The following is a 17,754-nucleotide window of genomic DNA, read 5'->3' as shown; positions in this document are numbered from 1 at the left end:
AGTGTGAAGTCACATAGTCAGAAGACTAGAACTGCCAGCATAGGAAACTGTTCTCCAGACCTAGGGTGAGAGCAGAGCTGTAGGAATACAGCTCTGGAAGAAGGAAGTTATGCTTGCAGAAAATAACCATGCAATTCATGGGTATGCTGGCACATGTAAGAGAAGCTGCCTGTGGGAAACGAAAAGCTGTCATTTTCCAGGGAAAATGTACAAAGTAGGGGAGGTTTCACCATTATCTCCAGTGAAACTCTGTGTTTGAGGCCTGTGACTACACCTCCCCTTTTTGAGATACAGCTGTTTTCAATAAACAGTGTGGGCCAGTAGCTGAAGACTGAGATTTGAGCTCCCTGTACAACTCTGCCATTGACTTGCTCACTGTCCTTAGGCAAGTTGTTTGACATCACCATGCTATTTAGTCTGTAAATCCATTGGCAGTGCAGTTGTGACAATGTATTTTTATTTTGTCCTGCCACACAGGATGTGATCTCAGCTGAGAAGTCATGAAACTACAGTAAAATAAATGACTTAATAATTCAGGACAGAAATATAAATCCACCTCTCTGTTCTTTCCCAGAAACTAAAATAAGGGACGCCTTATATCACCACATGTCCCAACATTAACTAACAAAACCACAGTCAACTGGACCATTTCCCAGCTTCAGCTGTTCTGAGAGATTACCAAACAGTAAGGCCTCTATCCAACCAAAAACTAAAAGAAAATAACACTGAGTTTTAGTACTCCTAGATAATTTCCACCTTCATATTGCCTAGAGGTATTAGGATCTGTCCTTCCCTGTCCAGCCTTCCAACAACTAAACTAAACTAGCCTAAAGACAACTACATCCTATATTACCTATTGACTACCAATTAAGTAAGCTAGAAAGAGGAAAAATAAACAAATAAATAAATTAATTAATAAAATACATTTGGTATTGGCATTTTAAAGTATATGATGGAAATAAAGGAATTCTGATCATGACTAAATTTGATTTCAATTCATTTTTATGAATGAGCCCAAGGATGCAACAGGATACTTGGGATAGGTCCCAAGGCTTACAGTCACACCTTGTCGTCCTAATTGAGGTGATGAAATAACAGACACCAATGTTATATGAGCGTATTCAGATTATGTGGCAAGGTTTTAATAGCGGGGGCCGCAGGGGTGACTTCTATGAGAAGAGTCAAGCAGCTGCCCTGTGTTAGATAACGGCCAGTTTCAGACAGCTCCAAAAGGTGCCCACTGCTGGCCAGTCAAGTCAGGGAGCGATGTTGATTGTACCTCAGTGTGTGCAGCAGCCACTGGGAGTGCAAGGAGTAAGAAGCAGCCCCACAGCCCCCCAGGTGAGTACAGCAGGAGGTGCTTGCAGGCAGGCAGCAGCAGTTCCCCTGCGGGCTGTGCAGGGAGAGGCCCCTGGTGGAGCAGGCTGTCCCCCTGCAGCCCATGGGTCCCACATGGAGCAGATCTCCATGCTGCAGCCCCCCCATGGGTGGAGGAGCCCCCGGTGGAGCAGGTGGATGTGGCCTGGAGGAGGCTGCGGCCCATGGAGAGCCCCCGCAGGAGCAGGCCCCGGGCCGGAGCTGCAGCCCGTGGAGAGGAGCCCACGCAGGAGCAGGGGGTCTGTGTGGAGCTGCCGCCCACCCATGGGGGACCTGTGCTGGAGCAGTACAGGGGAAGGTGGGTTTAGTTTGCTTTTAGTTTCTCACTTGTCTAATCTAATTTATTGATTATTACTAATAGAATAATCTCACTATGCTGAGTCTGTTTTGCCTTTGATGGTAATTGGTGAGTGATCTCCCTGTCCTTGTCTCTACCCCTAAGCCCTTACTATTGTATTTTCTCCCCCTTTTCATTTGAGGAGGGGGAGTGAGAGACTGGTTGTGGTGGAGCTCAGCCTCCTAGCTGGGTAAAATCAGCATACTGAGAAATGATAAAGAAATAACCTGGGTACTGGAAACCTATGATCTCAAGTGAAAAAATGTTGCAAATGCATCTTTTGGGATAGTAAAGATATAAACTTTATATAACAAACAGTAGAAAAGAGAAAGAATGACAGCTCAGGTTTTCTACTCCAGTCCATATCTCTAAAACTACACAAAATTCAGTGTGAAGACGATATTCCTCCGTAAGTCATCATCTAATCTAACCACATATTCTCCCGGAAGGTATGGTACACTTTTCCTTCAATGTCAACCTCAGAGATTTAGTGCTGCCTAAGGAGTTTCCAACATGGGTGTGAAACAATTTCTAAAACCACTGCTAATCAAGCACAAGAAATTGCTCAATGAAGAGCTATTACCCCATGCAATGCTACAGGCTTGGGACAGAGTGGCTGGAAAGCTGTGCAGAGGAAAAGGATCTGGGGGTGTTGATCAAGGCTCACCTGAACATGAGCCAGCAGTGTGCCCAGGTGGCCAAGAAGGCCAACAGCATCCTGGCTTTATCAGGAATAGTGTAGCCAGCAGGACCAGGGAGGTGATCATCCCCCTGTACTCTGGTGAGGCTGTACTCCTTGAGTACTGTGTTCAGTTTTGGGCCCCTCAGTACAAGAAAGACATTGATGCCCTGGAGCATGTCCAGAAAAGGGCTCTGAAGCTGGTGAAGGGCCTAAAACATGAATCCTGTGAGGAGCAGCTGAGGGAATTGGGGTTGTTTAGTCTGGAGAAGAGGAGGCTCAGGGGAGAACTTATTGCTCTCTGCAGCTACCTGAAAGGAAGGTGGGGATCTGGGGGTTGGCCTGTTCTCTCAGAAAACTAGCAATAGGGCTAGAGGAAATGGCCTAAAGTTGCACCAGGGCAGGTTTATGTTAGAAACTAGGAGATGTTTCTTCTCAGAAAGAGTAGTCAGGCATTGGAATGGGTTGCCTGGGGAACCCGTGTAAGGAAAGGTTGGACGTGGTACTTACGGACAAGGCTGAGTGGGTAATGTTGTTGGTAGGGGGATGGTTGGACTGGTTGATCTGGTAGCTCTTTTTCCACTTTAATGATTCTAAGAGTATATGACAGATATTTGGGGGGATATTTTTGGCCACACAAAGGAAGGCATGAAGTGATATATGTATGGTATTGGTGGAAGTAAAAGATGAACCTGAACCAGAATATATAAAGGTAAATCTCAAGAAATCAAAGAGACCAGATCCTAAATACTGTTTTTAGGCACATATACATATCTTTTAGGTTTTACTGACATAATCAAAATCAAAGTTTAGTTGGCCTTAATTATCTTAGAGGTCCAATCTAAATGATTGTATGATTCTGTAAAGTTCAGTTCCTTGCTGAGAACGTCAAATTTATGCAAAATTGTGACGAGTGTGTGTTTATTTCACTTTGAGAAATAAATACATTTCTGTATTAAAAAACTAGCTGTCTAACCAGGTGTATGCTATTCTTTCTTAAGCATATTGGCAGTACATTTTGCAGATAAATTAAAAGGCATTGGACATCAACACTGCATTATCAAGGGAATGAGATTGTCTACACTATCTATTCTTTCTCTGTCATCTGTGATGCCCCAGATACTTCAAAATTATTCAACCCCACACCTCCTCCCCCCCCCCCCCCAAAAAAAAAAAAAGTGTTGAGTAGTTAAGTTTGCAGGGATAATGAGAAATACGAGGAAGTACATCTTCAGTATATGTTGGTGATAGTAGCAAAGGGAACAGAGAGACAGCTCCTGAGATAATATCATACTAAACAGAAAATGCAGCTATAAATTAAATGTGCACAGAAGGAAATCTTCAAATGTTTTACATATAATAGAAAATATTTTCTTGAAAAATAGTGCTGTGAAGTTTAGGAAGACACTAGTCAGGCATATTGTAATTAAATAAACTGAAAACCAACTATCATACAGATCGTGCACAGATAGCTGAAGAAAAGATATTGTTATTGCGAGGTGGCTGTTAGGAGAAAACAGAGACAGCGGGAAGCAGGTAATAACACACAACACTAAAAAAAGAAACAGACTAATGTTTAAGTGGTACCCACATACAGCTGTATTTTGAAAGGTGTCATATAAAATGAGAATGCTGAGAAAAAGCATGGGGAAGAAAAAATATGTGAGCTTATATACGAAAATAGGGAAAGGCAATAATTTAGAGACAGAAGAGAGCCAAAATCCCATCTTTTCTACTCTCTAATTTAAGCATACACAGAATTGTACAGCAATGTGGAATATATGGATGGAGAGCAGTGCAAAAGTTTTGTTGAGGTGATTTTGGGATCAGTGACTTTAGAGTAAGTCTCAAGAATGTTTCTCAGGAACTAAATATAACCCTGTAAATCTCTTCTGACAACTCTTTTATAGTTGTGCTATTTCCAATGAATATATAAATGTATCCAATAAAATCTGAAGACCTGATGAGAATAAAGAACATATCCAAACAGTAAAAGGTAAGAATAATAGCCCAATGCAGCAGCTGAGTACCACTACAGAGGGCAGACATAGCCTCTGGGCTAGAAACTTTGAATCAGAGGGGTCAAGGGAACAGCCTCTTCTTCACAGGCAGGCTGAAAGCAGCCTATATTTATTTGTCTCCCTTTTCCATTTGATTTCAATTGATTGTTTGTTGAACTCATTCCTTTGGTTCACAATATATCTTGTTAGTCTCTTCAAAACCATGGAAATTAGTATGGGACAAAATTGTCACAATTAAGTCAGTGACAGGAAAGCAGTGGTTATATACTTCTGACTTCCATTTTTGAAATAAAATGAATTCCCAGATTTATCAACCTGCAAGCTACACATGCAATAAAACCTTCATGATTCTCAGCCACCCCACTCCACCATTCTTACTCACAGTGCCTTGTTTTCAGATCATTAAGGAGTTGCAGGCAAGCTGTGAGACATACAGATGTATGAAAAACAAGTTGCAGCTGAGACAGACTTAGGAGAAGCTCAAACAGTTCCTGTTGGCTCAAGGGGGGATAACTAACAGCTCCTGACAACAAAGCTCTTGCTTGCCATTTCATCTGTGATAATACAACAAGCTCACATAGCAGATCTAATCATAGGCTGGAATTTGGTCAATACACTTTAAGGTACAGAAGTGAGAGCATAAGAAGCACAGGACTTAGGATGCTGCTTTCATGCTAGATCCTGAATCTATGCACCCACCTTCAGGCAGTATTCTCATCATGCTTGGTGCTGCAGTGAAGCGTGCTGACTGTTTCCTTGCCATTACTCAAATCCACCTAATCTATGCCAGTGATTTATTATTTAGCCTTGTGACAGGAAAAATCCAGGGCAAGAGGAAAGAAGGTATGAGTATTTTGATCAAAAGATCCTGAATTATCTACTAGTCATTTTCAGATGCATGATAAGCACCCCAAGCCACTGCAGGGGAGGCTGAAAGTCTCCTTTATTGCTGTGGGAGATTCTCCCCAGTGTGGTATGACAGGTAGAACTCAGAGGTTGAAGTTTCTGAACTATTTGATGATCTCCCAGATACCACGTCTTTTTCACTAAACTAGAATGAAAGAAATCCAAACAGGCAAAGATAAGAATTAATAACTTAAAAACAAATAAGTAAATAAAACAGTACTGAAAAATTATTTTGATCCATGTAGGAGGAGAAGAAGGTGTCACAGCAACTAATAATAAGTACAATAAGTTGTTACAATAAGTAACAACTGTTGTTTCATTGATATAGGAAGCTCTGTGTTTTAAACCAGGTTCAGGCCAATGGCTCTCAGGAATACTTGGTAAGTAGACACTTGCGTAGGAAATCTGGCCAAAAATGACAAAGATAGATTTACTAATCAGGTGAGCCAAGATACATGCATGGCTTTGTGCCTCACAGATTTGAATATCCAGGACAGGCTGTTGGTGGAGCGAATGCTGGCAGAACCAAACTCCATGTGTGAATGACTGCACCCATAACCATTTATTTTTCAGTCTTCACCAATTACAGAGAAGCAGAACAACTTCAGGACTGAAGTATAAAGGGTTTGGGGTGAAGGATTTGAACTTGAAACTTGTAGCTCACCAATTAGGACAATGACAGGTTGTGAAACTTAGTGTATGTTCAGACAAGGTCATTGAAATCAGTCCTGGGTCTACTCTAGCCTTCACTCTCTAATATGGGAGGAGTCTTTGCTTAATGAAAAGTGTGTATGTGGATTTCGTAAATGAGCATATATTTATTTTTAGTGTGGATTTTTACAGCTGCTATTTTTAATGAAATAAATACGAATTTATTTCTGCCCACAGCTGCTTGCCATTGCAAGTTTGGGTTGGAGGGCTAAAAATGGTTCTGACCCCAGGGAACTTCTATGTGGTGAGAAAAATATAATTCAAAATCCATTCTTCTCTTTCTTATAGCAATAATTTGTGAAGAAGTTTTCAAGGTGCCTTGTGTACAACCAGGACCTTGTTTCAAAACACAGACCTATTAAACACAGCTCTTAGGGCAACAGCATCCTGCTGAGGCATAGCAGTACAAAGAAACAGATACAGTTGCTTAAACCAGAAAAGCCCATACTCACTCCACCAACAGATCTGAAAGTCCTTAATGATGACCATTCAATGCGGTGTGGTGAAGGTGGAGGCAGAGTTGCTAGGAGGCTGCCTAGTAGGGGAGAAAATACAAAACTGGAGGCCCTGGAGCCTGAATCCCTGTGAGTTGATGGCTGCCTTGCTTTTGTGCGTTGTGACCAAAATCCCAAACATCTCTATAGTCCATGGGGGGCTAGAAAGCCACATAAAGCCTGCTTTTACAGTCAGTATCTGTGGGAGATGTTGCAATTCTTGAGTACATGTTATGTAGCTGGTATTCATATAGCAGTAAATCTCTCCAGAACTTTGGGATGAAAACATGAAGAAAGTTATCACTGTCTTCCACATAAAGAAGTTTCTGGAAAAAATGGGGACATGGTTGGTATAAGCAACTGTTCCTGCATAAAGTACTTGCTCTGTTTTCATGCAAAACCACAGGTTCAGCCTCCAGAAGCAAACTGGGAATATTTTTGTCCAAACTGCCCAGCATTCTGGTGTGACAAAGCAAAATTTTTGGTGAGTAATAGTGATTAGAGCTGTAACTGAAAAAGTAATCCAGAAGACACTGTCACTAAAAACAAAAATAAAATACTATTAAATGATGTTTTTCATAGCAACTCATGTAGTCACAGCACTTTCATGTAATATTAATATTTTAGATTAACCTACAGTTGAACAGTAGAATAAGCTTTCATATTGCCAACCACCAAGTCCTGAGCAGGCATAGAAGGCTCTTATCAGTCCTCTAGAAACACCAGGCTGCTTCTGCAAAATCAAAAACCTCCTCACTACCAGAGCTTGCAGATCTCTTCTTTAAATACCATTTCTGACACAACCACTGGGAAGACAGCAAAAGCAGGAAATCATACAAAAGTAAAATGTTATTCAAGGAATTTTGTAATATCGTTCTAAAAAAAAGGTGAATCAAAAAAGTTGCTGCCACAACTATCCTATGTTATAGTGTATTAACAACCTCAGTAGTGTTATCTCCTGAGTGTTTTCTCTAGGTTTGGCAAACTGTTTTGGAGTCTTTTTTCTAATATTGTACAATAATTTCTACCGTACTAATCAAACCCTCCAGCTTTGATTTTTGTTCTAATTTGCAGGCATTACTGTGGCTCTTTTTATGTCTCTTGTACTGAAGATTTTCCTACAGCTGATTTGTGCTTTTGGGAGAGCTGAATAAATCAGACCTACAGCTTATCATAAGGAACATCTTTCTTAGCCTTTTTCTTCAAATTTGTCTTTCGTACTTCTAGTGCCTACTCTTGTTGTTTTGATTTTCTGTGTTTGCAAGCAAGATTTAGGTTATTTCTAACCTTTCTTCTTACACATTTTTGGCATTCTTTGTGTAGATCTATCAGTAGGTAATTGTCATTTCACTTTGTAGGCCAAAACAAAAATCCTAACTCAGAATGCTATCTGCCTGCCTTTCTAATTTGCTTACAAGGTGCTTAGTGCTTTATGTTCTACATTTAATATTCACTCTGTGAGGCCTAATCTATGCTGTATTGTGCACAGACAGTGCTCTGGAATTAGCAGCCAGCACAACAGGATTATAATTGTGTGTAATCAAACCGCCAGGCAAATTGCAAAGCAATTGCAAGTATGGCACTCTGAGGCTCGACCTGTCATCACTGCAGTTCTTGTATCTGTTTTCCTTTTCCCCTTCATTGGTAAGTCTGGTGGTACTGCAATTTCGGATGTGCATGGGTCTCCAAGGCTCTCCAGGCAAACCCTATCCTCGTGACATCAAATGCATGAACTAACGTGGTAGCAAAAACAGTAATTATCAATTCAAAAGATAGAAGCTAAAAGGTCATATCCTGGCTCTAGTTTTGACTTTCCCTGGACCCTGCATTAAGGCCTCATGTTTGTTGCTGCTGCTTAGTCTATGTAAGTTTACAAGATTGTTAAAAATCCTATCGGAGTTATATCAATTAACCTTTTCAAATAAATTTATTCTTTTTTCCTTTTCACAAGTTGTTTGCAACCCATTTGCCTGCACAAATTTCTTCACTATTCAGATTGATTTATAAATTCCTTTGGTGATTAATTCTTAAGTAGCCAATATATCTCAAATACTGAAATAATAATATTGATATCAAATATGCAACCTGAAACTTTTACCAGGTTAGTTAACTTCAGAAGTCAATCAATTAGAAAAGCAACACAAAACAGCAACAAGAGAATCTCATGATTTAGAATGTCAGTGGAGATTAATATCAGAAAGCTGAATTTTTAGTGTCAGTACTAAGCAATTAGTGTATTATCTAAAATTCACTACAAATGTGGCCCTATTCTATCATGCAGCCAATCACCCTCCCTATCCCAAGGTAGGGAAGCTTTCTCTTGGTAAAATTTAGTTGGCCAGGTCCAATTTTTTCAGTAGAGGATCCTAATATTAAAATGAAATTGCCAAAACAAATTAAATTGATTCGAGTCAGCATGTTAAGGAAAAAAAAATATCCTTGGTAAATAAAAACAATATATACTTCTTTAGCATAGCATTGGAAAATTCTTCCCCAAGTGCTCATTGAAGCATCAGATTTTGGATGCAGTAATAACTCTCACTCTAAACCAAGCAGGCACCACTCCACCAGGCACTAGCAGTTTCTGACAAGTCCCTGAAAGCATTGTACCTTCTGAGATGATGCTAAGCTGGGATAGCTATAAGTCTGACAAAGAAAAAAATTAGAATTCACTGTGACCTTGGTGGACTGAAAATATGGTCTAGAAAAAAAAATGCAATTCAGTTAGACAGGTGTGCAGTTCTGTAGTTAGATAGGAATAACCAATTGCATGAACAGGAAAGACCGGATGGCAAAGGACTGACGAGGTAATAGGTCTTCAGAAATGATCATGGGGACTATAGCAGACTACAAACTGCAGATGAATGAGTAGTGGTGTGCTGTTACAGAAAAAAAGGCAAATGTTACATGATCGTATAAATAACAAAAACATTATCAGACTCATACAAAAATGTTTCCATTCTACCCAGCACTAAGAAGACTGGAGCTGAAGTATAGTGCCCAGTTTTAGGCATAACGCTTCAAAAAGACGTGTATCAAGTTGGAGACAGTCCAGAGTACAGAAGCAGGAATGATGAGACAGCTGCAAAACATGAGCTATGAAGAAAGACTGAAATAATTGAGCTTGTTTAGTCTAAAGATGAATTGACTACATGAGCAAGAGGTGCAGAGGGGTGGGGAGGGGAAAGGCTTGAGGAAAAACGATGACAGTCTTTAAATACATAAAAGGCTGCTTCAAATGTGAAAGAAAGAAATAATGTATACTGTTATCTATGGTAGCTACAACAAAAATGAGCTTCTGACATAATAAGAGAGGTTGAACTTAGATTTAGAAAATATCTTTCTAGTGTTAATGGTAGGGAAGCTCTGCAAAAGATATAAAAAGAACATAGGATTTTTAACACACACAAAAAAAAGGTTGTTTGTTTGTTTGTTTGTTTTATATTATTATTATTAAGAACAAATCAGGCAAATACCTGCCTAGACTATGTGAATTCCTCTGGTCCTTTACAGCCTTCTTTTCTGTTACCATGAAACACAATAGAAGAAAAGTAATGGGTATATCTGAAGAAAAAATATGATCTAATTAAGTGAATGTTTAAGAGATTTACTTTGGATGGATGTTAAAAACTTGTATGCTGCATGTTATCAATCTGTAATGAGATTTATGATCATTTCCATTTGTCAAGGTTGTTTGATATGAAGCATATCCTCTTACTTAGAGATGCCAGCCTCCTCAAAAGTTCATGCTGCGGTAAGTCTTTCATCATAACTTGTTTCCCAGTCCACCATCTCTCCAAAAAATCCTTGCCAGGAAAAAACAATTTTTTGAAAATTTTAATGTAGAACTCCTGCCTGAGAATTGGTTTTATTGTTATATATATTAATTTTATTATTATATAAAGATTATTATTACTCACATATCAAGAAAATTTGCAGCAGTGTCCTTCATATCCATTGTCACATCATGACAATGTTAAAGCAACATTGAACAAAGACAAGGTATTACTGACTTGCAAAATTGTCAGTGAGCCACCAAACACAAAACATTTATCTGTTTTTAACAGCAACATTCTGTATGGACAACAACAAAAAAGAAATCTCAATCATGCAATAAATCATTTGTTGCATATTAATTAAGTCATCTTGACAAGAACTGAGGAGATCAGAATGACCACTGTGGTCAATAGACTTCACCACTCTGTTTCTCTTCTAATATCTCATTTATTCAAATTATACAAATCCCTTAGAAATGCTTATTCTACGTGTATGTATTCAGTTTAGTGGAGTCTTGATTTCATCCAGGCACTCATGGACTGCCAATAAATAATTATTAGGGTATATAGAAATTCCCATGGAACAATGTAGGCAGTGACCTCCAGTGGTTTCAAAAAAAAAAAAAACAGCTCAGACTATCCCTTGAATCAAAAATAAACAAAACAATAAATAAATTAAAAAAAAAGACAAATGTCAACACTGCTGATATACATGACGTGCAGAAATAGAGTTATTGATTACTGTTAGGAAGATCCTATAGGGCTCTGTCTTCTGGATTAAATATTTATAACTCCATACAGGCAAACAGTTATTAGTATTTTTCTGCAGATAGTCATAGATCAATACTTATTTTGCAGATATGTGTTGTGTTAATCCATGCTTACTGTCATATTCATTGAGGAGTGGGTATAGATTAGCTGTGACTGAATGCACCCTCTAATAAGAGTCAGTATATCTGATATTTAATGTATTTATTTATAACTTGCTACTTTGGGATTTTGAACAAAATACAAAGGAAAAAAAAAAGTCACATAGACAATAACTTTTGGTTATGATTCATCCCTGGTTAGGGAGGAACAATACAAGTAGTCATTGGGAAAGACAGAACAGCTGTTTATCGGTTTGATAGACTCTGACTAAACCTCCCACTGAAACTGGGAGTTTGCACAAACTCTTGTAAAATGCAGAATACCCTATTCCAGTCTAAACCCCAGTACCACAAGCAATCACATGGAATTGTCTGAACAAAATGTAGCTTGTAACACAGAACAACATGTTGTTGTTGTTGACGGGCTTATTTTTGTTTGTAGACTCTTGTATTTGCTTAATTCCAAAGTGGATCACAGTCCTGCTATTCTGCAGTTTCTGTGGCTAAGAAAGCAAGCAGATTAGAGTACCCATTGCATAACTTCCCTCTGGGGATTCCTACTTGTATTTGGCCTGTCAGCTCCAAGACATAATGAACCATGTTTGCTGTTATTTGAATAATGATTTTGACTGTCATAAGTAGAGTCATTAGAAATTAGATCATCATCCTCCAGCTGCAGCTTTAGGGCAGATATTGCATTTTGGCCATCCGTAAGCTCTCTCACCCTCCAGCAGCCAAATAAGGTCAGAATTGATAAAATTAAGAAGCACTAGCTAGCTTCCTGCTACAGCCACTGTCTCAGGAAGACTGCTTCAACCCAAAATGTTTGCAGCAAGACATGGAAAAAATATGTTTAGAGATAAGTATGGAGAAAGAGCAAATTAACTAAAGAAAGAAAGAAGGCTACAATGATATATTTTCTGTACCTGAAAAAAAAATAGTTCCAAGACTTTTTGCAAAGTTGTTTATTTTCAGTGCCCACTTTTACTATCTTCATATCCAAGCTGAAGAAGAAATTACACAGATCCCTGGAGCGGAGTGAATGAGACTGAAAAATTCATAAGGGTTTTTGTGGAACCACAGGGCTAGAGGGAATAAGGGTTCTCTTCTGAGTATTACCTCATTCAATTCACAGAATGTTTTTCTTTCTAATTGGTGTAAAAGCAAATCTACCAAAGGTGCTTTGTGAATAATACATAGTAGTTTATTAAGTGAATTTCTTTATGTGCATTTTTCCATTTCTGTGACTAAATTGTGGCTTCTGTGAAAATACACAGGACCTAAGGATGGGACCTAGCCTTACCCACTCTAGGCAGCTTCAGTTTTTCAGATTTATTATTAAGACACCTAATGTGATCAGGTATCCTTTGTTAACAGGTAAAAAGTTTTCCAAAAGAATAAACGATCCTTGCAGGTACTAGATCCAAAAAACATCAGTCCTTCTCTGTTCTTATTACATGTTTTGATGACACAATAGGTCTTTTGGCCATTTAGAAATTACATGGGTTTTGTTTAATCTGCAAGGCATAGAAAGATTGGTATTTTCTGTCTGGATAACAATGTTAATTGTTGTGTTTATTATAGCTAGTAATCTTGTTGTTCTGTTTATTGCCATAATCATTGCTTCTGATGGTACTGTTATTTGACTAAAATTGTCAGATAAACAGCCTGAAAAGTATGTGTATAGAAAGGAAAACTGGAAACAGAATTTTGCTCTGGACTGTACAGAATTCAGAGTCAGACCTTTCAGAAAGTGTTTAAGTATTTGTACAACAGAATTTCCTAACAGTATTTCACTGCAGGCAAGCCTGAACGAAAATATTCAACCCAAGTTTTCATAAAGCATCCTTCACCTTATGTTCCACTCTGACAGCACCAAACAGGACAAGATGTTTCCTTGCTCATCTAAATAGTTGAGAAAAAATTCACAGGTCCTTGAAAGACGAGATGACCTTTCAGCTTGGAAGCCCACTGCTATGCTGTGTACCTAAACACCAAAATAACAGCCAGAACAGTTGCAATAAAACACAGAAGACCGTGCAGAGAAATATTTCATGCTGCACAGAATGTGCTTCTTCAGATTTCATTTAGACCCTGCTGAATAACTGACGGTGTTATGAGATCTGCTACACTGGCCTAGCAGAAGAACTCAGTCCAAAGGTGGACAGAATGCTCTGGGAACGGAGGGATTTTCAGTTCATATGGTAGTGCAGTTCATGAGCTATTCCCATGGCTCTGTGCACATCAAAGTTCTGTCTAACTACAAATGGCTCAGCTCCCTGTAAAATGACATGAATCTTCTTCACTTTTTCAGAAAATTTTAGTTTTGCTCCAGAAAAGCATGCTTTATACCTGCATTGCCTATGCAGAAGATAAGACAAACTTAAAATCCAAATAAATTTTAAAAATATTTATGTTGTTGCTCAATATAGGTTTTATCAAAGATACACTTAGCATGCCTTAAACATAGACATCAAAACGGACATGACAAATATCTTTTGAATTTAAACTGTGAGCCAGTTACTCAATACTAAGTAAAAGCTGTCTCCGTATCACTAAGTTATCTGTTTAGGATGTATTTTGCTCTTTGAACAAGAAGACAGCCTTTGTATGGTAATGCATTAATGAATCATGCTTTGGTTTTAGCCTTTCTCAACAGCTGTACTCACATCACACAAGTACCTGGCTGCACGTTCCTGTGGACAATTTAATCCAGCAATTTAGCTGTCCTCAACTCACTTTCATGTTGCTCCTGGAGCTCTCCCTGCATTTCTAGCTTTGTCCTGGCTTTGTAACAACAGAATGAAATCTGAATATTTTGTTATAATTGTAGGAGACATAATAGCCCTCTTGTAATCATCAAGATTTCTGCACTATAATCAGGAAAATGCACAGAGGATAAGAGACTGGAAGAGAAGACGTACCAGAAGGTCACAAGCACCTAAAATGCTGTGGTTTTGTTCCTATAACTAGACAAACTGAGCCAGCACAGAGATATTTTAAGGGTGATAAAAAGTGGAAGCAGGCCTTAGATACACCACTGGATTATATCTAGTCTAGTATTCAGTCCTAGATTTAAGGCCTAACCAATGTTAAGATTTTGATTTGGATTCAGCAGAATAAAAATTTGCAGTGGTACTCTGAAGTTTTATAACAGCGGGGAAAAGCTTTGCAGCTATGCCTCTGGTTTAGCACTGTGAACATTGGAGCTTTGTCCTGCCCAGTCCTACTCAACTCATGCAACTCTGAGCAAGCCAGTGAGCTACCTTCTACTTCAGTGTGCTGACTCAAGCTTAACCACATTCTACCATGTTTGTTCAATGTAAATTCCTTAAATCAACGATTCTTACTATGTGTTTTCTGTCATGATGGGCTCCTGATGCTGAGTAGAGGCTCATAAATGATAAATGGTAAGTCACTGCATCAGTGTAGTTACAGGTTTTCTCATTTAATACCTGACTTGTAGCCTTATTTCAAATCTTAACCTAAGATTACATTCATGAGTAGTTTGTACTCACTACATAAAGCAAAATATATTGAAATTGTTTAAAGTAAAGGAAGCAGATACTTTGCTTTTCGCTTAATAATGCTATATGTTGTCAATCTGAATATAGAAGTTTGTGGATATATTCATTAAATCTCTGATAGCTAAAGTGACATGTTTGGGTCTTATTCACAATCCGTTTTTGCCTGTCTCCTGTAAGACCCCTCTCTCTACCACAACAGAACACCTAGATGTTATATTTATTCTTAATTTTCTTTTTCAGATTAGCAATGTAATTCCAAATGGTGAAGAACTGAAGAGAATGTAGATTATGTGCAAACATAATTTTTAAACTCAGTTAAATGAATCAATGTAATTAACAGACTCGTATAACTAATAAACAGTATAACTGAACTGTATAAGTAACCATCAGGTAAATATTAATATGTTTATGTAAACATATAAATTAAAATGGCAATACAACAAAAATGTGTAGAAATAAAAATTGCCTGTACATTAAACAATACCCATCCAAGTGAAAGCAAAGAGGGAAGTAAACTTGCAGGACTTTCTACAGCTTTTATGGCCTTAATATTAATCAGAGTTAGTTTATATTTTAGCAATACTTATTCTTAAAAACTGACCTATATGCCTATCTCAGAGTATTAAGAATTTCTTTAAAATTTAGGAATTATTGCAATTTATTAATTCACAATAGTAAGACAATGGTGGAATAGGATTTTGAGCAAGCATATATCAAGATGCATTGGAAAGTCAATGATTTGCATAATAAACTCATATAATCCCTTCTCTGCTTTACTTGCACTAACTGGTGTGGATTGGTTTTGCTACCTTTTTTTCCTCTCATGTTTGGAGACTATACTAAGGTATAATCCAGCCTTTCCAATTCCAAAGGTTTTAGGGAGGCAAAATTACAAGAGGAAAAAAAAATAAATAAATAAAAAATAAATAGTTTTCTGATCTGTGATGTAAGTATTCCTTATTTTTTCTTACTTAATTTAATCTATAATCTGCCTATAGGCAGATATGACTTCATTTTCTGCTCAGATAAGACCCTTTATTTAAAATAAAATATTTTCACAATTCTTTCATTGTAACACAGAGGAAAAGAGAAGAAAAAGAAAAAAGGAAAAGGAAAAGTAGAGAGAGAGAAAGAGAAAGGGAAAAAAAATAATAAAAAAAAATAAAAAGGATGAATGATAACAACCAAGAAATGCCAAATCCAGAAGCACTGGGATGTGGGAGGTGTCTGACCCAGTGTACTCTGTGCTGGACAGTACAAGTAGGAGACCTGCATGTAGCCTCCTCCATGTGCACATATTAAAAGTCTGATTGAGAATTCTGGAAAATAAGGTGTGCCTGTGGTGGGGGTAAGGGAAATCAGGTGACTTTAGATTAGACTGGGAACATTTTCAGTACGTTACAGCCTCCTTAGGGCAGACAGAACTGACAGACTGAGAAACATTGAACTGTAGGATGATTGCATTTCATCTACTGTATTTGCACTCAGTTGTTGTACTGTTTGTATCCAGATAATGATGCTTTCAGAGGCACCCTCAGGAAGGAGGACTCATAAGTGACCTCCTGTGTCACTTATGACACAGGAGGTCACTTATGAGTCAGGAACATCTGTGCAGACTTCGGCAGCCATGCAGGAATACCCATAAAAGGATAATTATTGCACAGATATGTGTCTTAGAAATATTACACAGTCTCAATTTCACTGTCTTGAGAAAGAGCTCAGCCATCCCTCAAGAATGCATAAAAATAGTTACACAAGCACCTGCCTAGATTTTTACTGTGAATGAGGCTGGAGTGAAGGAGCAGAAAAAGTAATTGAATTGCTTCTTTTAGCAGGAAACAAGTGGCTACAAGGAGAAGACCAGGCTTGATAGCATTAACTTAATATTTCCAAGAGAGGAACAAAAGCAAAACAAGCCTTCTGGCCTTTGAGCTTCTGCTTGGTTCCCAGGGCACCTGCATTTTAAGGAAAGGAGCACAAGAAAAATGAAGAACACATGGAATGTGGAACGAGTAAGAAGAGAAAGGCATTACATTTCTTCACAATCCTGCAAAACTACCGTTTCATTTAAAATCAAATCCTTTTGAAATGAGAAAATAGAAATCAGGAACAACAAGGCATTTAAATTGAATTAAACTGCCAAAACAGCATGAGATCCATTATAAAATTGTAAGGGTGGAGAAATGCTGTAGCAAAGCCTGACAAACTGCCGTGATGAAAGGAAACTGGACCTTGTTTCCCAATCCCAAGTTAATGAGCTATCACAGTACTGCCAATTGTCTGATGAGGTCAAGAGCCTCTGTCTTCATCTGTGACTTTTCAACTATTTCTACTATCCCAGGCTTCTAACAGAAGTTATTTAAATTAGTATGGTATTTGCCCAGGCCCAAGTGATAACCACAGAAACACTTTCACCTTGATAGGCTCATCCATGTGGTACAGAAACCTGATGTGCTGGAAGTAAAGGTGTGTATAAAAGCTAACATTTGATAATGTTCTCAGAGCTACAAATGGACTATTAATACTTTATGCACCTCTGTGAAAATGCAAACAAGAAATTCAAAAAAGGGTCTCTACGATGGAATAAAAAACTCATAGTGCTGGCAGGTAATAAGGTCTCATGACATGTAAGAAGAATATTTTCTAATCCCAGCTGTTCTGAAATATTGCAATAGTCTTGCATTCAAAAGCTTTACATGGCAATACAATGCTAAAACAGGCAACTTATTATTACTATTATAAAAATGCAAATTGGCTGCTGGACAGCAATGGATAGCTCAGAGTACTGATCAACAATGGAATTTTAAAATTATAATGTCATTTATGTTCTGTGGGATCTCAAAGCCCTTTATTAATTTCGGGATCATTTTGCTTATTAAAGTAGTGAATGCACCTCTAAAGAAACTAAATTACCCTGTACAATTAGTAATGAAGAACACAGAACTATTAGCAGTTTCTCTCTATGTTCTGTAAATATTGGTATGGTTAGTTCTGAATAGTTTTAGTCGCACTGCTGTAAATATAGTAAACTCCTCCTAATCATGAAACACATAATGA

At 38.1% G+C, this 17,754-nt stretch overlaps 1 long non-coding RNA gene across 2 annotated transcripts; it reads left to right on the top strand.

Moving 5' to 3' along the window:
- Positions 1 to 1,249: 1,249 nt before the first annotated feature.
- On the top strand, positions 1,250 to 17,281 carry LOC311427534. 2 transcript variants are annotated; one of them, XR_014687406.1, is made up of 3 exons: positions 1,250 to 1,341; positions 10,215 to 10,279; positions 16,530 to 17,281. It is a non-coding gene; the product is annotated as an uncharacterized lncRNA (long non-coding RNA). The 2 variants fall into 2 exon arrangements; XR_014687407.1 differs by lacking the exon at positions 16,530 to 17,281 and adding an exon at positions 13,044 to 14,537.
- Positions 17,282 to 17,754: the final 473 nt, after the last annotated feature.

The sequence above is a fragment of the Aythya ferina genome (assembly GCF_964211825.1).
Source record: "Aythya ferina genome assembly, chromosome: Z".
Taxonomy (NCBI): Eukaryota; Metazoa; Chordata; class Aves; order Anseriformes; family Anatidae; genus Aythya; species Aythya ferina.
This window is presented reverse-complemented; position numbering and strand designations above follow the sequence as displayed.